Below are 26,331 nucleotides of genomic sequence, written 5' to 3' on the forward strand. Positions count from 1 at the left end.
TTTAACTGAAGATATTTGGGAAAACAAAACAATGCCCTGTATGAGGCTTGAACTCATGACCTTCAGATTATGAGACTGACGCGCTAGCAACTGCGCTAACAAGGCCACGCAAAAGCTGGAAGCAAAGACAGAAAAGTAGAATGGGCTCAAACCCGTACAAGAAAATAGGCTGGTTGAACAAATGTTGACAAGTTGTCAAAGAAGTCAAATTTTTTGGACTGCAACTATGACGAAAGAAGACATTTTCCATGACACTTGCCAATATAAGACAGTTATTCATTTGCTTACTATAGTCATTAAGGTTTTGAGGTAGGCGGTGGGGAAGTAAATCCAACACGTGACTGAATGCACTGTACAAGGATTTGTGCATACTCTCTTTATACCATTTTTAACTGAAGATATTTGGGAAAACAAAACCATGCCCAGTATGAGGCTTGAACTCATGACCTTCAGATTATGAGACTGACGCGCTACAAACTGCGCTAACAAGGCCACATGAAAACTGCATGCAAAGACTGAAAGGTGGAAGGGGCTCAAAATCCGTACATGAAAATAGGCTGGTTGAATGAATGTTGAAAAGTTGTCAAAGAAGTCGACTTTTTTGGACTGCAACTTTGACGAAAGAAGACATTTTCCTTGACACTTGCCAATATAAAACAGTTGTTTACATGCTTACTCTAGTCATTTAGGTTTTGAGGTAGGCGGTGGGGAAGTAAATCCAACACGTGACTGAGTCCACTGTACAAGGATTTGTGCATAATCTCTTCTTCCAGTTTTAACTGAAGATATTTGGGAAAACAAAACAATGCCCTGTATGAGGCTTGAACTCATGACCTTCAGATTATGAGACTGACGCGCTACCAACTGCGCTAACAAGGCCACGCGAAAGCTGGAAGCAAAGACAGAAAAGTAGAATGGGCTCAAACCCGTACAAGAAAATAGGCTGGTTGAACGAATGTTGACAAGTTGTCAAAGAAGTCAAATTTTTTGGACTGCAACTATGACGAAAGAAGACATTTTCCATGACACTTGCCAATATAAGACAGTTATTCATTTGCTTACTCTAGTCATTAAGGTTTTGAGGTAGGCGGTGGGGAAGTAAATCCAACACGTGACTGAATGCACTGTACAAGGATTTGTGCATACTCTCTTTATACCATTTTTAACTGAAGATATTTGGGAAAACAAAACAATGCCATGTATGAGGTTTGAACTCATGACCTTCAGATTATGAGACTGACGCGTGTTAAATTATTAACATTGTTTTTCAATTTCAATTCATATTTTAGCCGTTTTGGATTTAGTTAACTCAGTATGGCTCAATGAATAGAATGGCATTCTTATCTGTTTTAGATTTATGAGAGGAGAAGAGCAAGGGGGTCCTTCCATCCGCTATTTGGAAGGGAGTATATGGTGTCTGGTACCTGTCTCTTTCGAAAGAGACAGGCTGATGTATGATTGTTTTTCTCTAATCTGATTTATACCTATGGGAACTCGGAGAGGGAGTAGAGAGGGATTTTTCTGGTATTTACTGAGATGTCAACAAATGTATCGTGGGCTGATGGGAGGAGACTTCTAGTCTCCCACTTATCTGAATAAGTATTGATGCCCCACGTTGGAGGGGACAGACAACCTGATAGAACACGGCTTCAGTGTCATCAGCTTTTTGTCCTCAGAAGCTTCTGATAATTATTTACCTTTGCAAAGGGACTTCTTCACCAGGATCTCACCATTCAGTTAATTGAACACGCAAAGAGTACAATACTTAATATTGTCTACTTTAACAAATGGTGACCTCCGACGCTGAATTATAACAAATGGTCTCCTCCGTTGAACCAAACGGATGGTGTTATTCTGACGTGGAACAAGCTGCGGCGTTCAAGGACGGGCGGAACTTCTAGGCCTAAATAAATAAAGTGCGGTAAGTGGAGACTGTTATCCACGTAGGGAGGTTCTGTCTGTTTGGGTCCGCTGCAGCTGGTTTTTCGTCTTCCAAATTGTCTAAATTTTAAATGAGATCTGTGTGAACAAGTTATAGTTTGATGTCGTTAGGGAGTTGATAATTCCGACGATATTGAACTAAACACGTCGTGGAGTGGTGCATTTGGAAGTGACGTGATGCAGACTCAAAGAGATGAAGCTTTTTTTGTACAGGAAGAAATAGCGGTTAATTTTTTGATTTGTTTTGTTTTTTGTCAACGCTATGAAGAATCCTTAGACCATAATATATATTGAATAAAAGGGTTTGCCGGATGACGTAAAAAGTCTTTCTTTTGTACTAAGGATCGCGAAGATTATGGTAAGCGTTTCTGTTTATATATAACAGTTTTGACCGGATTGGGGGACGAGTATCATATTTGTTCATGGCTCATATTGAAAAAGTCCTCGTTACACGTAATATGTCTTTTATTTGAAAAAGCGCCTGTTTGAAATTGAACAGTATTGAGGGGTCCAGGTTGATTACAGTAATAATTGGATTTATCTTACTGTATTTGCAATCGAGAGATTACGTGATTTATTTTAGTTTTTGCGTTCCTACAAATTGTAGTTTTGGGGTCAGGATTACCGTATGAATACCTTTTGTTCTACGGTTGATTTCGATAGTGCGTGACAATTTATTTTGAAAATGAGCGCCTTGCAAAAATTTTGCAATATATGGAGAACAGTTTAGCTCAGCGGGATTGGGTAACCGCTGTGTATAAACGAGAGGTCACGTAATTCTTATGTCTGTCTGTTGTGTGGCCATATGTGTTAACATATTGAACTATTAATACTAAAAGTGAGACGTCACTGTATTGATAAATATTAATACTACTTGCGTAAAATAGAAACCGAAAGTAAAAATAGCCTATAAACAAAATGGAGGCGATTTCGACCCGGATACAGAATGGTTTGTCCTGAATGCGCTTCCGGTTCAGCGGAAAAATAAAAGCGTCGATGAACAATGAAAAAACGAACTATGGATCGATTGTATAAAAAGCTTTCGCTGGACAAAATGGTATGTCAGACTTTTGTATTTTCTTTGTTGGTAATGATGTAGTGGCTGAGTTTGATGCTAAAATGACTCCAGCATTTGTGGAGCAGTTTACGGGTGGTTTGTTCGAAGTTAACCCGTTTACTGAAATCACCGTACGAAACTGCGGTTTAAAATGCTATAAGATTTGTAGACGACGAATTGGTAGAATAACACCGTTTATTATTTTATAATGACTAAAGAGTGTGTGCGTATGCATTTGAGTGTGTGACTTGGCTTTTGAAAGGTGGGGGTTTGGGAGTGAGAAATGTGCATATGGGGATTTTGTTTGTTTTTCTTCAATATTTTAACTAAGTTTGGTGTTGTTTTGTGTGAGATGAGACTGTTGTGATAGTGGTGTTTGTTTTATTAATGGGAATGGGATAAAATAGGTTTTGCGATTTATAATGTTAAGATTCCCCCCCCCCCCCCCCGTTTCTAGGTTAGAAAAAAGGTGGGGGCTGTGCGTTGGAGCATAATGTGTCCTCGTAATGGGATTTTTTCTTTGTCAAAATGGTAAGAGAGGAATGATAAACAATATAAAATAAGTAATAGTATTTGAAAGATATTGTTGAGTTTTTGAAAAAAGAATATTAAATTAGTGTTTTATTTATTTATTTATTTATTTTAGTGACTGAGCTAATAGTCTTTACACTTTAATGATTGATGACGATGGTTAATTTGTTAACTTTCCCTTTTCGGGACAAATGAATAAAGAGTAATGATAAAATAATGGCATTTTGTTTGAGCTATGTTGAGTTGATATGATTGTGCCTACATCTGTACAGCTGTGGCTGGAAGTAAGATGGTTGAATAAGGAGTTATAAATGTTTTTGAAATTGACATAATGAAAATGATTTTTATTATTTGTTTTTTCTCTGAGTGTGTCATTTCAGAAACTGATGTTTGAGTTCCAAGGCAGATGAGGGTTTGATGGCCTTCACTGATTACAAACTGCGAACGGGATGCGCCCCAGCTGCTTATACGTTGTATTTGCGAATATGGCTAGTAGCTGTTTGGAAGGGGTATTGAAAAAAAAAGAAAAAGAGGCTGTCTGTTTTTTTACGTAACATTTTTGAGAAAGCAGGAAGTGAACTGTCTTGCTATGATCCCATATCCTCAGTCTGGCATTTTTAATGCATTGTATCAACGAGTGTGCATTTTTTGGTCAGGTGAGCTCTCAGAAAGACTGTGTGTCATCGGATCCACATTGCGGACAGCGTCTGAATGGATGTGGCAGAGTTCAAAGGTCAAAAGCCCAGAGCAACAGTCTTCTCCTCCTGTGCCTACAGACAGTCGTAATGCTCAAATTCCTCAATGCCCAGTGACTGTGTATACGCCTCATTCCAGTGACTTCTCCCCTATGGCTGTTTTGCATCCAGAGGAAATCTAAATGCCTGCTCTGAACATTGCTGCCACAGCAGCCGCCCTGCTGGCCAGGACTGAACATTGACAACAGCTGCCGTCCTGCCTTCTGCTGGGGGACTGGACTAAGAAAGTTGGTGGTCGGAATGGGATGTGATCCTTGTTCAGAGATGTGCTGCACGGTGTATGCAGGGCATTTTTAATGTGTTGAGTGGGGAACTGTGATCTATAGCAAGATATTTCAGGAAATTGAAAACGACATATGTGAAATTGAAATGAGGGATTGAGAAAATGTATTTCAATCTATAGCCTACTAAATTTTTGCCTATATTTCTGGGAGAATCAGTTTCTGAATAGGTACAATGGGAATTTTATTAATATGATATGATACGATATACTTTTATTTTCCCCGTGAGGAATTTTTTTGGACTTCGTCCAGCTGCAGCTACAGTATAAAATAATTAATAGAATAAAATGAGTAGTAACAAGTGAAAGACTAACTAAGAGTTTGATGGCTAAGTTAGATTTTTTTTTTGACAGCACTGATTTATAAATCCCAGAAATATTTTGTGTGCTGTGTTTTTTATGAGCCCCGCTAATATGTGAAAGATTAGCAGTTTGAAGATAATTTTTAGTTTGATTAAATCAAGGTAATGGTAGATATTTGTGAATTTTGTGTGATTTTATCCTCAGCCCCATTAATCTGTAAAAGAGGTGAGGTTGATTGGCAGTTTAAATAATTTTCGGGACTCTAGGAGAATTAGAGTAATATGGTTACCTCTATTTTTTATGGCCCCAAAGTCATCATATATTAGTGTCTTAAATTGTATCTGCTTATGCTCAGTTTTATAGTGTTTTGTAGCTCTTTTGTTTATCTCATAGCCTGATTTAGAGGGTTGAGTTATTTATGACGTCTTTTGAGTTATGAGGTCTCTATTTTGTCCTCCCTTTATCTTGACGTGTTTGAAAAAATCAGTGGATCTTTGTCAAATGAAAGAGTTTATGTTTAAGAATTTAACCAATGTAGACGAGTTAGAAAATTAAAATCAAACTTAAAAACGAAATTAAAAAGGTTGTGGGGTATCGGCCTACACTCCAATTGACAGGATGAGTTTGAATGGGATAATTCACAGTTTGAATATGAAGAAATCTACCAGAGGAAATCGACCGCAAAGTAAGTCTGAAGCAAGCAAGGACAATAATGCATATTCGCCGAATGAAGGTAATTACATTATATTATATCTTTTATCTCGGAATCACATTTGAAAAATGTAATGTTTGGAGCCCAGTGTTTGCAAAAGAGTATAGATAATATGAATATATGTGAAAGGCAAAGTTATGCAAATTTAGAACAAATTAAGTCATGGTAAAAAATTACCTATTATTGAACACAACCTATTTGAAAAATAAATATTTATAAGCTCTGTCTTATATTAATGAATGAGCGAATGTCATTCAACTCAATCAAAGGCTGGGCTCTATTTTAATGTCACAAAAATAGATATTTTCCTGTTCCAACAGCACAGGACCTACGGATCTTAACCAAATAACATTTACTAATCCCAACTAACAAAACTATCAGGGTTTTTTCCTCCAAATAAAATTTATGTGAGTTTATGAGAAACTAAAAATGAAAAGTTTCTGCACTCAGGAGAACGGCCCCAGGGGGTTGGTGAGGAAATCTTGTGCAGTTCTCTGCACAGAGGACATTCCACATCTGGTCTACAAGGCTTCCGGAGACGTGCCAGGCTCGGCTAGCTCATCAACTGATGATCATCAATCTTATCACCTCCGACCTGGGAGCCACGTCAGCTGACCCAGTGTTCGGTTCTGGAGCGGCCGTTTCGACATAATTCGACATCGTTTTGACATCATTCAACGGATCAAGTCAAGTGCCTTTTCTTGGGCAATAATTCCACGAACAGTCACATTTTCGGGCAGAATAATCCCGGTGACAAATCGAAGAATTTGGGTAGTCTACCCCAGATTCTTAAAGAAGAGAAAGAACTATTGCGTCACTTTTTTCATTCAACAAAACTTCATCACAAGATGGCTTCAAAGAACACATATTCGTCTGCCGATACATTGCGACACTTTTTAATGAACAACATTTTATGTTAAGCCTCACATATGCTATACTTATTCCACTAAAAATCTTTTAAATGTATCAAATTGTTTTTTTATGTCATATGATTGCTAAACTACCTCCTCTTCTGCTAAAGGGATGTTTTAAGGATAATTATTTTTATCACACAACCATTGAAAAAAAATGTTTTAATGTGTTGAGCTCTCATGAGCTCAAATGAGGGATTGTTAAGTTATTAACATTGTTTTTAAATTTCAATTTATATTTTAGCCGTTTTGGATTTAGTTAACTCAGTATGGCTCAATGAATAGAATGGCATTCTTATCTGTTTTAGATTTATGAGAGGAGAAGGGCAAGGGGGTCCTTCCATCCGCTATTTGGAAGGGAGTATATGGTGTCTGGTACCTGTCTCTTTCGAAAGAGACAGGCTGATGTATGATTGTTTTTCTCTAATCTGATTTATACCTATGGGAACTCGGAGAGGGAGTAGAGAGGGATTTTTCTGGTATTTACTGAGATGTCAACAAATGTATCGTGGGCTGATGGGAGGAGACTTCTAGTCTCCCACTTATCTGAATAAGTATTGATGCCCCACGTTGGAGGGGACAGACAACCTGATAGAACACGGCTTCAGTGTCATCAGCTTTTTGTCCTCAGAAGCTTCTAATAATTATTTACCTTTGCAAAGGGACTTCTTCACCAGGATCTCACCATTCAGTTAATTGAACACGCAATGAGTACAATACTTAATATTGTCTACTTTAACACGTGCTACCAACTGCGCTAACAAGGCCACATGAAAACTGGAAGCAAAGACGGAAAGGTGGAATGGGCTCAAACCCGTACATGAAAATAGGCTAGTTGAATGAATGTTGAAAAGTTGTCAAAGAAGTCGACTTTTTTGGACTGCAACTATGACGAAAGAAGACATTTTCCTTGAACACTTGCCAATATAAAACAGTTATTCATTTGCTTACTGTAGTCATTAAGGTTTTGAGGTAAGAGGTGGGGAAGTAAATCCAACACGTGACTGAATCCACTGTACAAGGATTTGTGCATACTCCCTTTATACCAATTTTAACTGAAGATATTTGGGAAAACAAAACCATGCCCTGTATGAGACTTGAACTCATGACCTTCAGATTATGAGACTGACGCGCTACCAACTGCGCTAACAAGGCCACATGAAAACTGGAAGCAAAGACTGAAAGGTGGAATGGGCTCAAACCCGTACATGAAAATAGGCTGGTTAAACGAATGTTGACAAGTTGTCAAAGAAGTCGACTTTTCTGGACTGCAACTATGACAAAAGAAGACATTTTCCATGACACTTGCCAATATAAGACAGTTATTCATTTGCTTACTATAGTCATTAAGGTTTTGAGGTAAGAGGTGGGGAAGTAAATCCAACACGTGACTGAATCCACTGTACAAGGATTTGTGCATACTCCCTTTATACCAATTTTAACTGAAGATATTTGGGAAAACAAAATCATGCCCTGTATGAGACTTGAACTCATGACCTTCAGATTATGAGACTGACGCGCTACCAACTGCGCTAACAATGCCACATGAAAACTGGAAGCAAAGACTGAAAGGTGGAATGGGCTCAAACCCGTACATGAAAATAGGCTGGTTAAACGAATGTTGACAAGTTGTCAAAGAAGTCGACTTTTCTGGACTGCAACTATGACAAAAGAAGACATTTTCCATGACACTTGCCAATATAAGACAGTTATTCATTTGCTTACTATAGTCATTAAGGTTTTGAGGTAAGAGGTGGGGAAGTAAATCCAACACGTGACTGAATCCACTGTACAAGGATTTGTGCATACTCCCTTTATACCAATTTTAACTGAAGATATTTGGGAAAACAAAATCATGCCCTGTATGAGACTTGAACTCATGACCTTCAGATTATGAGACTGACGCGCTACCAACTGCGCTAACAAGGCCACATGAAAACTGGAAGCAAAGACTGAAAGGTGGAATGGGCTCAAACCCGTACATGAAAATAGGCTGGTTGAATGAATGTTGAAAAGTTTTCAAAGAGTCGACTTTTTTGGACTGCAACTATGACGAAAGAAGACATTTTCCTTGACACTTGCCAATATAAGACAGTTGTTCACATGCTTACTCTTGTCATTAAGGTTTTGAGGTCGGCGGTGGGGAAGTAAATCCAACATGTGACTGAATCCACTGTACAAGGATTTGTGCATACTCTCTTCTTCCAGTTTTAACTGAAAATGTTTGGGAAAACAAAACCATGCCCTGTATGAGGCTTGAATTCATGACCTTCAGATTATGAGACTGCCGCGCTACCAACTGCGCTAACAAGGCCACATGCAAACTGGAAGCAAAGACTGAAAGGTGGAATGGGCTCAAACCCGTTCATGAAAATAGGCTGGTTGAATGAATGTTGAAAAGTTGGCAAAGAAGTCGACTTTTTTGGACTGCAACTATGACGAAAGAAGACATTTTCCTTTACACTTGCCAATATAAGACAGTTGTTCACATGCTTACTCTTGTCATTAAGGTTTTGAGGTCGGCGGTGGGGAAGTAAATCCAACATGTGACTGAATCCACTGTACAAGGATTTGTGCATACTCTCTTCTTCCAGTTTTAACTGAAGATATTTGGGAAAATAAAACCATGCCCTGTATGAGGCTTGAACTCATGACCTTCAGATTATGAGACTGACGCGCTACCAACTGCGCTAACAAGGCCACATGAAAACTTGAATCAAAGCCTGCAAGGTGGAATGGGCTCAAACCCGTACATGAAAATAGGCTGGTTGAACGAATGTTGACAAGTTGTCAAAGAAGTCGACTTTTTTGGACTGCAACTATGACGAAAGAAGACATTTTCCTTGACACTTGCCAATATAAGACAGTTGTTCACATGCTTACTCTTGTCATTAAGGTTTTGAGGTCGGCGGTGGGGAAGTAAATCCAACATGTGACTGAATCCACTGTACAAGGATTTGTGCATACTCTCTTCTTCCAGTTTTAACTGAAAATGTTTGGGAAAACAAAACCATGCCCTGTATGAGGCTTGAATTCATGACCTTCAGATTATGAGACTGCCGCGCTACCAACTGCGCTAACAAGGCCACATGCAAACTGGCAGGAAAGACTTAAATGTGGAATGGGCTCAAACCCGTTCATGAAAATAGGCTGGTTGAATGAATGTTGAAAAGTTGGCAAAGAAGTCGACTTTTTTGGACTGCAACTATGACGAAAGAAGACATTTTCCTTTACACTTGCCAATATAAGACAGTTGTTCACATGCTTACTCTTGTCATTAAGGTTTTGAGGTCGGCGGTGGGGAAGTAAATCCAACATGTGACTGAATCCACTGTACAAGGATTTGTGCATACTCTCTTCTTCCAGTTTTAACTGAAGATATTTGGGAAAATAAAACCATGCCCTGTATGAGGCTTGAACTCATGACCTTCAGATTATGAGACTGACGCGCTACCAACTGCGCTAACAAGGCCACATGGAAACTGGAAGCAAAGACTGAAAGGTGGAATGGGCTCAAACCCGTACATGAAAATAGGCTGGTTGAACGAATGTTGAAAAGTTGTCAAAGAAGTCAATTTTTTGGGACTGCAACTATGACGAAAGAAGACATTTTCCTTGAACACTTGCCAATATAAAACAGTTATTAATTTGCTTACTATAGTGATTTATGTTTTGAGGTAAGAGGTGGGGAAGTAAATCCAACACGTGACTGAATCCACTGTACAAGGATTTATGCATACTCTCTTTATAACAATTTTAACTGAAGATATTTGGGAAAACAAAACAACGCCCTGTATGAGGCTTGAACTCATGACCTCCAGATTATGAGACTGACGTGCTATCAACTGCGCTAACAAGTCCACGTGAAAACTGGAAGCAAAGACTGAAAGGTGGAATGGGCTAAAACCCGTACATGAAAATAGGCTGGTTGAATGAATGTTGACAAGTTGTCAAAGAAGTCGACTTTTTGGGACTAAAACTATGACGAAAGAAGACATTTTCCATGACACTTGCCAATATAAAACAGTTGTTTACATGCTTACTCCAGTCATTTAGGTTTTGAGGTAGGTGGTGGGGAAGTAAATCCAACACGTGACTGAATCCACTGTACAAGGATTTGTGCATAATCTCTTTATAACAATTTTAACTGAAGATATTTGGGAAAACAAAACCATGCCCTGTATGAGGCTTGAACTCATGACCTTCAGATTATGAGACTGACGCGCTACCAACTGCGCTAACAAGGCCACGTGAAAGCTGGAAGCAAAGAGTTAAAGGTGGAATGGGCTCAAACCCGTACATGAAAATAGGCTGGTTGAACGAATGTTGAAAAGTTGTCAAAGAAGTCAATTTTTTGGGACTGCAACTATGACGAAAGAAGACATTTTCCATGACACTTGCCAATATAAAACAGTTGTTTACATGCTTACTCCAGTCATTTAGGTTTTGAGGTAGGTGGTGGGAAAGTAAATCCAACACGTGACTGAATGCACTGTACAAGGATTTGTGCATACTCTCTTTATACCATTTTTAACTGAAGATATTTGGGAAAACAAAACAATGCCATGTATGAGGCTTGAACTCATGACCTTCAGATTATGAGACTGACGCGCTACCAACTGCGCTAACAATGCCACGTGAAAGCTGGAAGCAAAGAGTTAAAGGTGGAATGGGCTCAAACCCGTACATGAAAATAGGCTGGTTGAATGAATGTTGAAAAGTTGTCAAAGAAGTCGACTTTTTTGGACTGCAACTATGACAAAAGAAGACATTTTCCTTGACACTTGCCAATATAAGACAGTTGTTCACATGCTTACTCTTGCCATTAAGGTTTTGAGGTCGGCGGTGGGGAAGTAAATCCAACATGTGACTGAATCCACTGTACAAGGATTTGTGCATACTCTCTTCTTCCAGTTTTAACTGAAGATATTTGGGAAAACAAAACTATGCCCTGTATGAGGCTTGAACTCATGACCCCCAGATTATGAGACTGACGTGCTATCAACTGCGCTAACAAGGCCACGTGAAAACTGGAAGCAAAGACTGAAAGGTGGAATGGGCTAAAACCCGTACATGAAAATAGGCTGGTTGAATGAATGTTGACAAATTGTCAAAGAAGTCGACTTTTTTGGACTAAAACTATGACGAAAGAAGACATTTTCCATGACACTTGCCAATATAAGACAGTTGTTTACATGCTTACTCCAGTCATTTAGGTTTTGAGGTAGGTGGTGGGGAAGTAAATCCAACACGTGACTGAATCCACTGTACAAGGATTTGTGCATACTCTCTTTATACGAATTTTAACTGAAGATATTTGGGAAAACAAAACCATGCCCTGTATGAGGCTTGAACTCATGACCTTCAGATTATGAGACTGACGCGCTGCAAACTGCGCTAACAAGGCCACATGAAAACTGGAAGCAAAGACTGAAAGGTGGAATGGGCTCAAACCCGTACATGAATATGGGCTGGTCTAATGAATGTTGAAAAGTTGTCAAAGAAGTCGACTTTTTTGGACTGCAACTATGACGAAAGAAGACATTTTCCATGACACTTGCCAATATAAAACAGTTGTTTACATGCTTACTCTAGTCATTTAGGTTTAGTGGTAAGAGGTGGGGAAGTAAATCCAACACGTGACTGAATCCACTGTACAAGGATTTGTGCATACTCCCTTTATACCAATTTTAACTGAAGATATTTGGGAAAACAAAACCATGCCCTGTATGAGACTTGAACTCATGACCTTCAGATTATGAGACTGACGCGCTACCAACTGCGCTAACAAGGCCACATGAAAACTGGAAGCAAAGACTGCAAGGTGGAATGGGCTCAAACCCGTACATGAAAATAGGCTGGTTGAACGAATGTTGACAAGTTGTCAAAGAAGTCTAATTTTTTGGACTGCAACTATGACGAAAGAAGACATTTTCCATGACACTTGCCAATATAAGACAGTTATTCATTTGCTTACTATAGTCATTAAGGTTTTGAGGTAAGAGGTGGGGAAGTAAATCCAACACGTGACTGAATCCACTGTACAAGGATTTGTGCTTACTCTCTTCTTCCAGTTTTAACTGAAAATGTTTGGGAAAACAAAACCATGCCCTGTATGAGGCTTGAACTCATGACCTTCAGATTATGAGACTGACGTGCTACCTACTGCGCTAACAAGGCCACATGAAAGCTGGAAGCAAAGAGTTAAAGGTGGAATGGGCTCAAACCCGTACATGAAAATAGGCTGGTTGAACGAATGTTGAAAAGTTGTCAAAGAAGTCAATTTTTTGGGACTGCAACTATGACGAAAGAAGACATTTTCCTTGAACACTTGCCAATATAAGACAGTTATTAATTTGCTTAGTATAGTGATTTATGTTTTGAGGTAAGAGGTGGGGAAGTAAATTCAACACGTGACTGAATCCACTGTACAAGGATTTGTGCATACTCTCTTTATAACAATTTTAACTGAAGATATTTGGGAAAACAAAACAATGCCATGTATGAGGCTTGAACTCATGACCCCCAGATTATGAGACTGACGTGCTATCAACTGCGCTAACAAGGCCACGTGAAAACTGGAAGCAAAGACTGAAAGGTGGAATGGGCTAAAACCCGTACATGAAAATAGGCTGGTTGAATGAATGTTGACAAGTTGTCAAAGAAGTCGACTTTTTTGGACTAAAACTATGACGAAAGAAGACATTTTCCATGACACTTGCCAATATAAGACAGTTGTTTACATGCTTACTCCAGTCATTTAGGTTTTGAGGTAGGTGGTGGGGAAGTAAATCCAACACGTGACTGAATCCACTGTACAAGGATTTGTGCATACTCTCTTTATACGAATTTTAACTGAAGATATTTGGGAAAACAAAACCATGCCCTGTATGAGGCTTGAACTCATGACCTTCAGATTATGAGACTGACGCGCTGCAAACTGCCCTAACAAGGCCACATGAAAACTGGAAGCAAAGACTGAAAGGTGGAATGGGCTCAAACCCGTACATGAATATAGGCTGGTCTAATGAATGTTGAAAAGTTGTCAAAGAAGTCGACTTTTTTGGACTGCAACTATGACGAAAGAAGACATTTTCCATGACACTTGCCAATATAAAACAGTTGTTTACATGCTTACTCTAGTCATTTAGGTTTAGTGGTAAGAGGTGGGGAAGTAAATCCAACACGTGACTGAATCCACTGTACAAGGATTTGTGCTTACTCTCTTCTTCCAGTTTTAACTGAAGATATTTGGGAAAACAAAACAATGCCCTGTATGAGGCTTGAACTCACGACCTTCAGATTATGAGACTGACGCGCTACCAACTGCGCTAACAAGGCCACGTGAAAACTGGAAGCAAAGACTGCAAGGTGGAATGGGCTCAAACCCGTACATGAAAATAGGCTGGTTGAACGAATGTTGACAAGTTGTCAAAGAAGTCTAATTTTTTGGACTGCAACTATGACGAAAGAAGACATTTTCCATGACACTTGCCAATATAAGACAGTTATTCATTTGCTTACTATAGTCATTAAGGTTTTGAGGTAAGAGGTGGGGAAGTAAATCCAACACGTGACTGAATCCACTGTACAAGGATTTGTGCTTACTCTCTTCTTCCAGTTTTAACTGAAAATGTTTGGGAAAACAAAACCATGCCCTGTATGAGGCTTGAACTCATGACCTTCAGATTATGAGACTGACGCGCTACCAACTGCGCTAACAAGGCCACATGCAAACTGGAAGCAAAGACTTAAAGGTGGAATGGGCTCAAACCCGTACATGAAAATAGGCTGGTTGAATGAATGTTGAAAAGTTGTCAAAGAAGTCGACTTTTTTGGACTGCAACTATGACGAAAGAAGACATTTTCCTTGACACTTGCCAATATAAGACAGTTGTTCACATGCTTACTCTTGTCATTAAGGTTTTGAGGTCGGCGGTGGGGAAGTAAATCCAACATGTGACTGAATCCACTGTACAAGGATTTGTGCATACTCTCTTCTTCCAGTTTTAACTGAAGATATTTGGGAAAACAAAACAATGGCCTGTATGAGGCTTGAACTCACGACCTTCAGATTATGAGACTGACGCGCTACCAACTGCGCTAACAAGGCCACATGGAAGCTGGAAGCAAAGAGTTAAAGGTGGAATGGGCTCAAACCCGTACATGAAAATAGGCTGGTTGAATGAATGTTGAAAAGTTGTCAAAGCAGTCGACTTTTTTGGTCTGCAACTATGACAAAAGAAGACATTTTCCTTGACACTTGCCAATATAAGACAGTTGTTCACATGCTTACTCTTGTCATTAAGGTTTTGAGGTCAATGGTGGGGAAATAAATCCAACATGTGACTGAATCCACTGTACAAGGATTTGTGCAGACTCTCTTCTTCCAGTTTTAACTGAAGATATTTGGGAAAACAAAACAATGCCCTGTATGAGGCTTGAACTCATGACCTTCAGATTATGAGACTGACGCGCTACCAACTGCGCTAACAAGGCCACGTGAAAGCTGGAAGCAAAGACAGAAAAGTAGAATGGGCTCAAACCCGTACAAGAAAATAGGCTGGTTGAACGAATGTTGACAAGTTGTCAAAGAAGTCAAATTTTTTGGACTGCAACTATGACGAAAGAAGACATTTTCCATGACACTTGCCAATATAAGACAGTTATTCATTTGCTTACTATAGTCATTAAGGTTTTGAGGTAGGCGGTGGGGAAGTAAATCCAACACGTGACTGAATGCACTGTACAAGGATTTGTGCATACTTTCTTTATACCATTTTTAACTGAAGATATTTGGGAAAACAAAACAAAGCCATGTATGAGGCTTGCACTCATGACCTTCAGATTATTAGACTGACACGCTACCAACCGCGCTAACAATGCCACATGAAAGCTGGAAGCAAAGAGTTAAAGGTGGAATGGGCTCAATCCCGTACATGAAAATAGGCTGGTTGAATGAATGTTGAAAAGTTGTCAAAGAAGTCGACTTTTTTGGACTGCAACTATGACGAAAGAAGACATTTTCCTTGACACTTGCCAATATAAGACAGTTGTTCACATGCTTGCTCTTGTCATTAAGGTTTTGAGGTCGGCGGTGGGGAAGTAAATCCAACATGTGACTGAATCCACTGTACAAGGATTTGTGCATACTCTCTTCTTCCAGTTTTAACTGAAGATATTTGGGAAAACAAAACAATGCCCTGTATGAGGCTTGAACTCATGACCTTCAGATTATGAGACTGACGCGCTACCTACTGCGCTAACAAGGCCACATGAAAGCTGGAAGCAAAGAGTTAAAGGTGGAATGGGCTCAAACCCGTACATGAAAATAGGCTGGTTGAATGAATGTTGAAAAGTTGTCAAAGAAGTCAAATTTTTTGGACTGCAACTATGACGAAAGAAGACATTTTCCTTGACACTTGCCAATATAATACAGTTGTTCACATGCTTACTCTTGTCATTAAGGTTTTGAGGTCAATGGTGGGGAAATAAATCCAACATGTGACTGAATCCACTGTACAAGGATTTGTGCAGACTCTCTTCTTCAAGTTTTAACTGAAGATATTTGGGAAAACAAAACAATGCCCTGTATGAGGCTTGATCTCATGACCTTCAGATTATGAGACTGACGCGCTACCAACTGCGCTAACAAGGCCACATGAAATTTTGAATCAAAGCCTGCAAGGTGGATTGGGCTCAAACCCGTACATGAAAATAGGCTGGTTGAACGAACGTTGACAAGTTGTCAAAGAAGTCTAATTTTTTGGACTGCAACTATGACGAAAGAAGACATTTTCCATGACACTTGCCAATATAAGACAGTTATTCATTTGCTTACTATAGTCATTAAGGTTTTGAGGTAGGCGGTGGGGAAGTAAATCCAACACGTGACTGAATGCACTGTACAAGGATTTGTGCATACTCTCTTTATACCATTTTTAACTGAAGATATTTGGGAAAACAAAACAATCCCATGTATGAGGCTTGAACTCATGACCTTCAGATTATGAGACTGACGCGCTACCAACTGCGCTAACAAGGTCACATGAAAACTGGAAGCAAAGACGGAAAGGTGGAATGGGCTCAAACCCGTACATGAAAATAGGCTGGTTGAATGAATGTTGAAAAGTTTTCAAAGAAGTCGACTTTTTTGGACTGCAACTATGACGAAAGAAGACATTTTCCTTGAACACTTGCCAATATAAAACAGTTATTCATTTGCTTACTGTAGTCATTAAGGTTTTGAGGTAAGAGGTGGGGAAGTAAATCCAACACGTGACTGAATCCACTGTACAAGGATTTGTGCATACTCCCTTTATACCAATTTTAACTGAAGATATTTGGGAAAACAAAACCATGCCCTGTATGAGACTTGAACTCATGACCTTCAGATTATGAGACTGACGCGCTACCAACTGCGCTAACAAGGCCACATGAAAACTGGAAGCAAAGACTGAAAGGTGGAATGGGCTCAAACCCGTACATGAAAATAGGCTGGTTAAACGAATGTTGACAAGTTGTCAAAGAAGTCGACTTTTCTGGACTGCAACTATGACAAAAGAAGACATTTTCCATGACACTTGCCAATATAAGACAGTTATTCATTTGCTTACTATAGTCATTAAGGTTTTGAGGTAAGAGGTGGGGAAGTAAATCCAACACGTGACTGAATCCACTGTACAAGGATTTGTGCATACTCTCTTTATACCAATTTTAACTGAAGATATTTGGGAAAACAAAATCATGCCCTGTATGAGACTTGAACTCATGACCTTCAGATTATGAGACTGACGCGCTACCAACTGCGCTAACAAGGCCACATGAAAACTGGAAGCAAAGACTGAAAGGTGGAATGGGCTCAAACCCGTACATGAAAATAGGCTGGTTGAATGAATGTTGAAAAGTTTTCAAAGAGTCGACTTTTTTGGACTGCAACTATGACGAAAGAAGACATTTTCCCTGAACACTTGCCAATATAAGACAGTTGTTCACATGCTTACTCTTGTCATTAAGGTTTTGAGGTCGGCGGTGGGGAAGTAAATCCAACATGTGACTGAATCCACTGTACAAGGATTTGTGCATACTCTCTTCTTCCAGTTTTAACTGAAGATATTTGGGAAAACCAAACAATGCCCTGTATGAGGCTTGAACTCATGACCTTCAGGTTATGAGACTGACGCGCTACCAACTGCGCTAACAAGGCCACATGGAAGCTGGAAGCAAAGAGTTAAAGGTGGAATGGGCTCAAACCCGTACATGAAAATAGGCTGGTTGAATGAATGTTGAAAAGTTGTCAAAGAAGTCAAATTTTTTGGACTGCAACTATGACGAAAGAAGACATTTTCCTTGACACTTGCCAATATAAGACAGTTGTTCACATGCTTACTCTTGTCATTAAGGTTTTGAGGTCGGCGGTGGGGAAGTAAATCCAACATGTGACTGAATCCACTGTACAAGGATTTGTGCATACTCTCTTCTTCCAGTTTTAACTGAAGATATTTGGGAAAACAAAACAATGCCCTGTATGAGGCTTGAACTCATGACCTTCAGATTATGAGACTGACGCGCTACCTACTGCGCTAACAAGGCCACATGAAAGCTGGAAGCAAAGAGTTAAAGGTGGAATGGGCTCAAACCCGTACATGAAAATAGGCTGGTTGAATGAATGTTGAAAAGTTGTCAAAGAAGTCAAATTTTTTGGACTGCAACTATGACGAAAGAAGACATTTTCCTTGACACTTGCCAATATAATACAGTTGTTCACATGCTTACTCTTGTCATTAAGGTTTTGAGGTCAATGGTGGGGAAATAAATCCAACATGTGACTGAATCCACTGTACAAGGATTTGTGCAGACTCTCTTCTTCAAGTTTTAACTGAAGATATTTGGGAAAACAAAACAATGCCCTGTATGAGGCTTGATCTCATGACCTTCAGATTATGAGACTGACGCGCTACCAACTGCGCTAACAAGGCCACATGAAATTTTGAATCAAAGCCTGCAAGGTGGATTGGGCTCAAACCCGTACATGAAAATAGGCTGGTTGAACGAACGTTGACAAGTTGTCAAAGAAGTCAAATTTTTTGGACTGCAACTATGACGAAAGAAGACATTTTCCATGACACTTGCCAATATAAGACAGTTATTCATTTGCTTACTATAGTCATTAAGGTTTTGAGGTAGGCGGTGGGGAAGTAAATCCAACACGTGACTGAATGCACTGTACAAGGATTTGTGCATACTCTCTTTATACCATTTTTAACTGAAGATATTTGGGAAAACAAAACAATCCCATGTATGAGGCTTGAACTCATGACCTTCAGATTATGAGACTGACGCGCTACCAACTGCGCTAACAAGGTCACATGAAAACTGGAAGCAAAGACGGAAAGGTGGAATGGGCTCAAACCCGTACATGAAAATAGGCTGGTTGAATGAATGTTGAAAAGTTTTCAAAGAAGTCGACTTTTTTGGACTGCAACTATGACGAAAGAAGACATTTTCCTTGAACACTTGCCAATATAAAACAGTTATTCATTTGCTTACTGTAGTCATTAAGGTTTTGAGGTAAGAGGTGGGGAAGTAAATCCAACACGTGACTGAATCCACTGTACAAGGATTTGTGCATACTCCCTTTATACCAATTTTAACTGAAGATATTTGGGAAAACAAAACCATGCCCTGTATGAGACTTGAACTCATGACCTTCAGATTATGAGACTGACGCGCTACCAACTGCGCTAACAAGGCCACATGAAAACTGGAAGCAAAGACTGAAAGGTGGAATGGGCTCAAACCCGTACATGAAAATAGGCTGGTTAAACGAATGTTGACAAGTTGTCAAAGAAGTCGACTTTTCTGGACTGCAACTATGACAAAAGAAGACATTTTCCATGACACTTGCCAATATAAGACAGTTATTCATTTGCTTACTATAGTCATTAAGGTTTTGAGGTAAGAGGTGGGGAAGTAAATCCAACACGTGACTGAATCCACTGTACAATGATTTGTGCATACTCTCTTTATACCAATTTTAACTGAAGATATTTGGGAAAACAAAATCATGCCCTGTATGAGACTTGAACTCATGACCTTCAGATTATGAGACTGACACGCTACCAACTGCGCTAACAAGGCCACATGAAAACTGGAAGCAAAGACTGAAAGGGGGAATGGGCTCAAACCCGTACATGAAAATAGGCTGGTTGAATGAATGTTGAAAAGTTTTCAAAGAGTCGACTTTTTTGGACTGCAACTATGACGAAAGAAGACATTTTCCCTGAACACTTGCCAATATAAGACAGTTGTTCACATGCTTACTCTTGTCATTAAGGTTTTGAGGTCGGCGGTGGGGAAGTAAATCCAACATGTGACTGAATCCACTGTACAAGGATTTGTGCATACTCTCTTCTTCCAGTTTTAACTGAAGATATTTGGGAAAACCAAACAATGCCCTGTATGAGGCTTGAACTCATGACCTTCAGGTTATGAGACTGACGCGCTACCAACTGCGCTAACAAGGCCACATGGAAGCTGGAAGCAAAGAGTTAAAGGTGGAATGGGCTCAAACCCGTACATGAAAATAGGCTGGTTGAATGAATGTTGAAAAGTTGTCAAAGAAGTCGACTTTTTTGGACTGCAACTATGACGAAAGAAGACATTTTCCTTGACACTTGCCAATATAAAACAGTTGTTCACATGCTTACTCTTGTCATTAAGGTTTTGAGGTCAATGGTGGGGAAATAAATCCAACATGTGACTGAATCCACTGTACAAGGATTTGTGCAGACTCTCTTCTTCCAGTTTTAACTGAAGATATTTGGGAAAACAAAACAATGCCCTGTATGAGGCTTGAACTCATGACCTTCAGATTATGAGACTGACGCGCTACCAACTGCGCTAACAAGGCCACATGAAAACTTGAATCAAAGCCTGCAAGGTGGATTGGGCTCAAACCCGTACATGAAAATAGGCTGGTTGAACGAATGTTGACAAGTTGTCAAAGAAGTAAAATTTTTTGGACTGCAACTATGACGAAAGAAGACATTTTCCATGACACTTGCCAATATAAGACAGTTATTCATTTGCTTACTATAGTCATTAAGGTTTTGAGGTAGGCGGTGGGGAAGTAAATCCAACACGTGACTGAATGCACTGTACAAGGATTTGTGCATACTCTCTTTATACCATTTTTAACTGAAGATATTTGGGAAAACTAAACAATGCCATGTATGAGGCTTGAACTCATGACCTTCAGATTATGAGACTGACGCGCTACCAACTGCGCTAACAATGCCACATGAAAGCTGGAAGCAAAGAGTTAAAGGTGGAATGGGCTCAAACCCGTACATGAAAATAGGCTGGTTGAATGAATGTTGAAAAGTTGTCAAAGAAGTCGACTTTTTTGGACTGCAACTATGACGAAAGAAGACATTTTCCTTGACACTTGCCAATATAAAACAGTTGTTTACATGCTTACTCGAGTCATTTAGGTTTTGAGGTAGGCGGTGGGGAAGTAAATCCAACACGTGACTGAATCCACTGTACAAGGATTTGTGCATTCTCTCTTTATATCTTCGATTTGATCAAACTAAAAATTATCTTCAAACTTCTAATCTTTTACATATCAGCGGGGCTCATAAAAAACACAGCACACAAAACATTTCTGGGATTTATAAATCACAGTGCTGTTAAAAAAAAAAAAAAACTTAGCCATCAAACTCTTAGTTAGTCCTTTACTTGTTACTACTCATTTTATTCTATTATTTATTTTATACTATAGCTGCAGCTGGACGAAGTCCAAAAAAGTTCCTCACGGGGAAAATAAAAATATATCGTATCATATCATATTAATAAAATTCCCATTGTACCTATTCAGAAACTGATTCTCCCAAAAATATAGGCAAAAATTTAGTAGGCTATAGATTGAAATACATTTTCTCAATCCCTCATTTCAATTTCACATATGTCGTTTTCAATTTCCTGAAATATCTTGCTATAGATCACAGTTCCCCACTCAACACATTAAAAAGGCCCTGCATACACCGTGCAGCACATCTCTGAACAAGGATCACATCCCATTCCGACCACCAACTTTCTTAGACCAGTCCCCCAGCAGAAGGCAGGACGGCAGCTGTTGTCAATGTTCAGTCCTGGCCAGCAGGGCGGCTGCTGTGGCAGCAATGTTCAGAGCAGGCATTTAGATTTCCTCTGGATGCAAAACAGCCATAGGGGAGAAGTCACTGGAATGAGGCGTATACACAGTCACTGGGCATTTTGGAAGGTGAACATCATGTTTTTCTTAGGCACAGGACGAGAAGACTGTTGCTCTGCGGCTTTTGACCTTTGATCTCTGCCACATCCATTCAGACGCTGTCTGCAATGTGGATCCGATGACACACAGTCTTTCTGAGAGCTCACCTGATCAAAAAAAATGCACACTCGTTGATACAATACATTAAAAATGCCAGACTGAGGATATGGGATCATAGCAAGACAGTTCACTCCCTGCTTTCTCAAAAATGTTTCGTAAAAAACACAGCCTCTTTATTTATTTATTTTTTTCAATACCCCTTCAAATAGCTACTAGCCATACAACGTATCAGCAGCTGGGGCGCATCCCGTTCGCAGTTTGTAATCAGTGAAGGCCATCAAACCCTCATCTGCCTTGGAACTCAAACATCAGTTTCTGAAATGACACACTCAGAAAAAATATATATATATATTAAAAATCATTATCATTATGTCAATTTCAAAAACATTTATAACTTCTTATTCAACTATCTTACATCTAGCCACAGCTGTAAAGATGTAGGCATAATTATATCAACTCAACATAGCTCAAACAAAATGCCATTATTTTATCATTACTCTTTATTCATTTGTCCCGAAAAGGGAAAGTTAACCAATTAACCGTCTTCATCAATCATTAAAATATAAAGACTATTGGCTCAGTCAAATACTATTACTTATTTTATATTGTTTATCATTCCTCTCTTACCATTTTGACAAAGAAAAAGTCCCATTACGAGGACACATCATGCTCCAACGCACAGCCCCCACCTTTTTTCTAACCTAGAAACGGGGGGGGGATCTTAACATTATAAATCGCAAAACCTATTTTATCCCATTCCCATTAATAAAACAAACGCCACTATCACAACAGTCTCATCTCACACAAAACAACACCAAACTTAGTTAAAATATTAAAGAAAAACAAACAAAATCCCCATATGCACATTTCTCACTCCCAAACCCCCACCTTTCAAAAGCCAGGTCACACACTCAAATGCATACGCACACACTCTTTAGTCATTATAAAATAATAAACTGTGTTATTCTATCAATTCGTTGTCTACAAATCTTATAGCATTTAAACCGCAGTTTCATACGGTGATTTCAGTAAACGGGTTAACTTCGAACAAACCACCCGTAAACTGCTCCACAAATGCTGGAGTCATTTTAGCATCAAATTCAGCCACTACATCATTACCAACAAAAAAAATACAAAATTCTGACATACCATTTTGTCCAGCGAAAGCTTTTTATACAATCGATCCATAGTTCGTTTTTCCATTGTTCATCGACGCTTTTATTTTTCCGCTGAACCGGAAGCGCATTCAGGACAAACCATTCTGTATCCGGGTCGAAATCGCCTCCATTTTGTTTATAGGCTATTTTTACTTTCGGTTTCAATACAGTGACGTCTCACTTTTAGTATTAATAGTTCAATATGTTAACACATATGGCCACACACAGACACACATAAGAATTACGTGACCTCTCGTTTATACACAGCGGTTACCCAATCCCGCTGAGCTAAACTGTTCTCCATATATTGCAAAATTTTTGCAAGGCGCTCATTTTTTAAAGAAATTGTCACGCACCAACGAATTCAACCGTGGAACAAAAGGAATTCAAACGGGAATCCTGACCTCAAAACTACATATTGTAGAAGCGCCAACAAAATAAAAGTTACACGTAATCTCTCGATTGCAAATACAGTAATACAAATCCAATTATTACCGTAATCAACCTGGACCCCTTATACTGTTCAATTTCAAACAGGCGCTTTTTTCAAAAAAAAAATATTACGTGTCACAAGGACTTTTTCAATAAGAGCCATGAACAAATATTCTACTCGTCCTCAAATCGGCCAAAACTGCTAAAAAGGCAGAGCGCATACCATAATCTTCAATATATATTATGGTCTAAGGATTCTTCATAGCGTTGACGAAAAACAAAATAAATCAAAAAATTAACCGCTATTTCTTCCTGTACAAAAAAAGCTTCATCTCTTCGAGTCTGCATTTACGTCACTTCTAAAATGCACCACTCCACGACGTGTTTAGTTCAATATCGTCGGAATTATCAACTCTCTAACGACATCAAACTATAACTTGTTCACACAGATCTCATTTAAAATTTAGACAATTTGGAAGACGAAAAACCAGCTGCAGCGGACCCAAACAGACAGAACCTCCCTACGTGGATTAAAGTCTCCACTTACCGTACTTTATTTATTTAGGCCTAGAAGTTCCGCCCGTCCTTGAACGCCGCATCTAGCTCCACGTCAAAATACCATTCGTTATAATTCAGCGTCGGCGGTCACCATTTGTTAGAGTATACAATATTAAGTATTGTACTCTTTGCGTGTTCAATTAACTGAATGGTGAGATCCTGGTGAAGAAGTCCCTTTGCAAAGGAATCAAAAGCTTTTGATTGACAACAATTGAACTCTCAAGCGGTTTGTTCAGAATTGTGTGTTCGGCTCCCCGTAGCATCATCCTTTATTCAGAAAAGTGGGAGACTAGAAGTCTCCACCCATCAACCCACAATACACCTGGTTACAACTGAATGAATACAAGAGAATCTGTTCCCATGGATATAAATCAGATAAAAAAAAATACAATAACAATAAGCCTGACTCCCTTCCGACACAGCAGAGTCCGGCCCTACCCATTTAGAGATAGCGAATGATTGTTTGAACTCGTTGCCCTTCCTCATGAAAGTAACACAGACAAGAATACAATTCATTGAGTCAACTAAATCCAAAACGGCTAAAATATAAATTAAAACTAAAAAACAATGTTAATAACTCATCAGTGCTCAGCCAAGAAGTGACTGAACTGGCCAGTGGTGTACTCCAGGGTATATACGGCATATACCCACTTCTTTTTCAGTCAGTTTTGCGTCTACCCACTTCCAAATCCTCAATTTTGCGTCTACCCACATCTGAATCCTCCTGGACGCGCGCAGTTTTTTGCGCACCATTGAGCCATGACCCACCCTCCGCTGCCTCAAACTGGCTGGCCTGCACTCGCTGTCTTATTGGTTCATTAAATGCATGAGGACTGAGGCGCCAATTAGAAAATGAGTAGGGCGGGTCATGCCAAAGACTTTATTGTTAACGCGTGGGAGCCAATGCCACTCCAGTTGATTGACAGGTCACTCCATGCTATCCGAACATATTGTACATGCGATGAAAACATCATTCAAAGGTAAGTTTTAAAGTTGTTTCCAAATCAATAATTGTTTTAAGCTACTGGCAATATCACTTGAGGATTTTGTCCCCAATACATTTGCAGTTAAACTGGGAGTTTCGGCTAAGCTAAAGTTTTGAAATGTAACATTATCCTAACGTTAGCAGCAATTTAGCCCTAAACTAAATAGATTAGGATCATGTAGGTAGGGCAGTGGTTCTCAACCTTTTATCAGTGATGTACCACCTGCGAAATATTTTTTCAGCCTAGTACGCCCAACCATTTTGGATTGACAAAACAAAACAACCACCATTTGAGAACCACTGATGTAGGGAACCCGCGTAATTGCTTCAGTAATTGTATAATTAACCCAGTTTGCAAAGACTAGTTATGCCAGACTGCAATGTTAAATGAATGAAACTGTAATAAATGCCCAGACCAGAGATTATCTCAGTGACTATGAAGCCCCCCCCCCACCCTTATTTTTAGGTCTAAATTAACATTAACCAAGTTATTGTATACTGTATACAATAACTTAAAGTATTATAGCTCTAACTAACTTATATGATGTAGTTTAATTTTATAGTAGATAACATATTATTCATGCTTACCTCACAATAGATACATTTTACATTACAAACTGCTCCTAATTCATTCAAGATATTTTATTATTGTGCGTAAATACAAATGATGGCTTCCCCTTAAAATGTCACCGTTACTAAGACAGAGCGTTATTCGAGCAAAAAAATAAAAATAAAGTTAAATTGGCCCTACGTGTGTAAAAAAAAAAAAAAAAAGTTAAATGATGGCTTTCCCCTCACATGTCACCGTTACTAAGACAGAGCGTTATTCGAGCAAAAAAAAAAAAAAAAAATGTTAAATTGGCCCTACGTGTGTTTGTGTATAATTTGCTTATATCAAGGCCTCCAGAAGAGCCATGTAAAGACTGAAATCAGCCAAGCCACATGTAAGGATTGAGTGTTGTGCTACATACTGAAACAGCAAGGCTGGCTTTTTATTTCTTTTTGCTTTGTACAAGACTGCACTCCATTATACCTGCTCTGTGGCCATGTGGCCTAATGGATAAGGCGTCTGACTTCGAATCAGAAGATTGAGGGTTCGACTCCCTTCATGGTCAAATAAACTCATGACTCTGCAGTCATGCTGATAAGTAGTGATGGGAAAATGAAGCTTCATGAAGCACTTGTGATATTTTTTTACTCCTCGAGATGGCACTCTCGGTTGAAAGATGCAGTGGAAATGTAATCAATTTCCTTTGCACTGGCCTTTATATTTAAACCAAGAGCACCATCTAGGGGAGTCAAAAAATATCACAAGTGCTTCATGAAGCTTCAT

At 39.2% G+C, this 26,331-nt stretch overlaps 35 non-coding genes across 35 annotated transcripts; 1 reads left to right on the top strand and 34 right to left on the bottom strand.

The window, feature by feature from the left end:
* Window positions 1-32: 32 nt before the first annotated feature.
* trnam-cau (transfer RNA methionine (anticodon CAU)) lies at window positions 33-105 on the bottom strand. The gene has a single exon. It is a non-coding gene; the product is annotated as a tRNA-Met (tRNA).
* A 314-nt stretch (window positions 106-419) lies between these two features.
* trnam-cau (transfer RNA methionine (anticodon CAU)) lies at window positions 420-492 on the bottom strand. The gene has a single exon. It is a non-coding gene; the product is annotated as a tRNA-Met (tRNA).
* A 314-nt stretch (window positions 493-806) lies between these two features.
* trnam-cau (transfer RNA methionine (anticodon CAU)) lies at window positions 807-879 on the bottom strand. Its single transcript has one exon. It is a non-coding gene; the product is annotated as a tRNA-Met (tRNA).
* Window positions 880-7,572: 6,693 nt separating this feature from the next.
* On the bottom strand, window positions 7,573-7,645 carry trnam-cau (transfer RNA methionine (anticodon CAU)). The gene has a single exon. It is a non-coding gene; the product is annotated as a tRNA-Met (tRNA).
* A 314-nt stretch (window positions 7,646-7,959) lies between these two features.
* On the bottom strand, window positions 7,960-8,032 carry trnam-cau (transfer RNA methionine (anticodon CAU)). Its single transcript has one exon. It is a non-coding gene; the product is annotated as a tRNA-Met (tRNA).
* A 314-nt stretch (window positions 8,033-8,346) lies between these two features.
* trnam-cau (transfer RNA methionine (anticodon CAU)) lies at window positions 8,347-8,419 on the bottom strand. The gene has a single exon. It is a non-coding gene; the product is annotated as a tRNA-Met (tRNA).
* Window positions 8,420-8,731: 312 nt separating this feature from the next.
* Window positions 8,732-8,804, bottom strand: trnam-cau (transfer RNA methionine (anticodon CAU)). The gene has a single exon. It is a non-coding gene; the product is annotated as a tRNA-Met (tRNA).
* Window positions 8,805-9,117: 313 nt separating this feature from the next.
* Window positions 9,118-9,190, bottom strand: trnam-cau (transfer RNA methionine (anticodon CAU)). Its single transcript has one exon. It is a non-coding gene; the product is annotated as a tRNA-Met (tRNA).
* A 313-nt stretch (window positions 9,191-9,503) lies between these two features.
* trnam-cau (transfer RNA methionine (anticodon CAU)) lies at window positions 9,504-9,576 on the bottom strand. The gene has a single exon. It is a non-coding gene; the product is annotated as a tRNA-Met (tRNA).
* A 313-nt stretch (window positions 9,577-9,889) lies between these two features.
* On the bottom strand, window positions 9,890-9,962 carry trnam-cau (transfer RNA methionine (anticodon CAU)). Its single transcript has one exon. It is a non-coding gene; the product is annotated as a tRNA-Met (tRNA).
* A 702-nt stretch (window positions 9,963-10,664) lies between these two features.
* trnam-cau (transfer RNA methionine (anticodon CAU)) lies at window positions 10,665-10,737 on the bottom strand. The gene has a single exon. It is a non-coding gene; the product is annotated as a tRNA-Met (tRNA).
* Window positions 10,738-11,051: 314 nt separating this feature from the next.
* Window positions 11,052-11,125, bottom strand: trnam-cau (transfer RNA methionine (anticodon CAU)). The gene has a single exon. It is a non-coding gene; the product is annotated as a tRNA-Met (tRNA).
* A 312-nt stretch (window positions 11,126-11,437) lies between these two features.
* trnam-cau (transfer RNA methionine (anticodon CAU)) lies at window positions 11,438-11,510 on the bottom strand. Its single transcript has one exon. It is a non-coding gene; the product is annotated as a tRNA-Met (tRNA).
* Window positions 11,511-11,824: 314 nt separating this feature from the next.
* On the bottom strand, window positions 11,825-11,897 carry trnam-cau (transfer RNA methionine (anticodon CAU)). The gene has a single exon. It is a non-coding gene; the product is annotated as a tRNA-Met (tRNA).
* Window positions 11,898-12,211: 314 nt separating this feature from the next.
* On the bottom strand, window positions 12,212-12,284 carry trnam-cau (transfer RNA methionine (anticodon CAU)). Its single transcript has one exon. It is a non-coding gene; the product is annotated as a tRNA-Met (tRNA).
* Window positions 12,285-12,597: 313 nt separating this feature from the next.
* trnam-cau (transfer RNA methionine (anticodon CAU)) lies at window positions 12,598-12,670 on the bottom strand. Its single transcript has one exon. It is a non-coding gene; the product is annotated as a tRNA-Met (tRNA).
* Window positions 12,671-13,758: 1,088 nt separating this feature from the next.
* trnam-cau (transfer RNA methionine (anticodon CAU)) lies at window positions 13,759-13,831 on the bottom strand. Its single transcript has one exon. It is a non-coding gene; the product is annotated as a tRNA-Met (tRNA).
* Window positions 13,832-14,144: 313 nt separating this feature from the next.
* Window positions 14,145-14,217, bottom strand: trnam-cau (transfer RNA methionine (anticodon CAU)). The gene has a single exon. It is a non-coding gene; the product is annotated as a tRNA-Met (tRNA).
* A 313-nt stretch (window positions 14,218-14,530) lies between these two features.
* trnam-cau (transfer RNA methionine (anticodon CAU)) lies at window positions 14,531-14,604 on the bottom strand. Its single transcript has one exon. It is a non-coding gene; the product is annotated as a tRNA-Met (tRNA).
* Window positions 14,605-14,916: 312 nt separating this feature from the next.
* Window positions 14,917-14,989, bottom strand: trnam-cau (transfer RNA methionine (anticodon CAU)). Its single transcript has one exon. It is a non-coding gene; the product is annotated as a tRNA-Met (tRNA).
* Window positions 14,990-15,689: 700 nt separating this feature from the next.
* On the bottom strand, window positions 15,690-15,762 carry trnam-cau (transfer RNA methionine (anticodon CAU)). The gene has a single exon. It is a non-coding gene; the product is annotated as a tRNA-Met (tRNA).
* A 313-nt stretch (window positions 15,763-16,075) lies between these two features.
* Window positions 16,076-16,148, bottom strand: trnam-cau (transfer RNA methionine (anticodon CAU)). The gene has a single exon. It is a non-coding gene; the product is annotated as a tRNA-Met (tRNA).
* A 314-nt stretch (window positions 16,149-16,462) lies between these two features.
* Window positions 16,463-16,535, bottom strand: trnam-cau (transfer RNA methionine (anticodon CAU)). Its single transcript has one exon. It is a non-coding gene; the product is annotated as a tRNA-Met (tRNA).
* A 315-nt stretch (window positions 16,536-16,850) lies between these two features.
* Window positions 16,851-16,923, bottom strand: trnam-cau (transfer RNA methionine (anticodon CAU)). The gene has a single exon. It is a non-coding gene; the product is annotated as a tRNA-Met (tRNA).
* A 314-nt stretch (window positions 16,924-17,237) lies between these two features.
* Window positions 17,238-17,310, bottom strand: trnam-cau (transfer RNA methionine (anticodon CAU)). The gene has a single exon. It is a non-coding gene; the product is annotated as a tRNA-Met (tRNA).
* Window positions 17,311-17,623: 313 nt separating this feature from the next.
* On the bottom strand, window positions 17,624-17,696 carry trnam-cau (transfer RNA methionine (anticodon CAU)). The gene has a single exon. It is a non-coding gene; the product is annotated as a tRNA-Met (tRNA).
* Window positions 17,697-18,009: 313 nt separating this feature from the next.
* trnam-cau (transfer RNA methionine (anticodon CAU)) lies at window positions 18,010-18,082 on the bottom strand. Its single transcript has one exon. It is a non-coding gene; the product is annotated as a tRNA-Met (tRNA).
* Window positions 18,083-18,395: 313 nt separating this feature from the next.
* Window positions 18,396-18,468, bottom strand: trnam-cau (transfer RNA methionine (anticodon CAU)). The gene has a single exon. It is a non-coding gene; the product is annotated as a tRNA-Met (tRNA).
* A 314-nt stretch (window positions 18,469-18,782) lies between these two features.
* trnam-cau (transfer RNA methionine (anticodon CAU)) lies at window positions 18,783-18,855 on the bottom strand. The gene has a single exon. It is a non-coding gene; the product is annotated as a tRNA-Met (tRNA).
* Window positions 18,856-19,170: 315 nt separating this feature from the next.
* On the bottom strand, window positions 19,171-19,243 carry trnam-cau (transfer RNA methionine (anticodon CAU)). The gene has a single exon. It is a non-coding gene; the product is annotated as a tRNA-Met (tRNA).
* A 314-nt stretch (window positions 19,244-19,557) lies between these two features.
* trnam-cau (transfer RNA methionine (anticodon CAU)) lies at window positions 19,558-19,630 on the bottom strand. Its single transcript has one exon. It is a non-coding gene; the product is annotated as a tRNA-Met (tRNA).
* Window positions 19,631-19,943: 313 nt separating this feature from the next.
* trnam-cau (transfer RNA methionine (anticodon CAU)) lies at window positions 19,944-20,016 on the bottom strand. The gene has a single exon. It is a non-coding gene; the product is annotated as a tRNA-Met (tRNA).
* Window positions 20,017-20,329: 313 nt separating this feature from the next.
* On the bottom strand, window positions 20,330-20,402 carry trnam-cau (transfer RNA methionine (anticodon CAU)). The gene has a single exon. It is a non-coding gene; the product is annotated as a tRNA-Met (tRNA).
* Window positions 20,403-20,716: 314 nt separating this feature from the next.
* Window positions 20,717-20,790, bottom strand: trnam-cau (transfer RNA methionine (anticodon CAU)). The gene has a single exon. It is a non-coding gene; the product is annotated as a tRNA-Met (tRNA).
* Window positions 20,791-26,040: 5,250 nt separating this feature from the next.
* trnar-ucg (transfer RNA arginine (anticodon UCG)) lies at window positions 26,041-26,113 on the top strand. The gene has a single exon. It is a non-coding gene; the product is annotated as a tRNA-Arg (tRNA).
* The last annotated feature ends 218 nt before the right edge of the window (window positions 26,114-26,331 follow it).

This window comes from Leptonotus elevatus, chromosome 5, assembly GCF_054856555.1.
Source record: "Leptonotus elevatus isolate MCC_2025b chromosome 5, RoL_Lele_1.0, whole genome shotgun sequence".
Classification (NCBI taxonomy): Eukaryota; Metazoa; Chordata; class Actinopteri; order Syngnathiformes; family Syngnathidae; genus Leptonotus; species Leptonotus elevatus.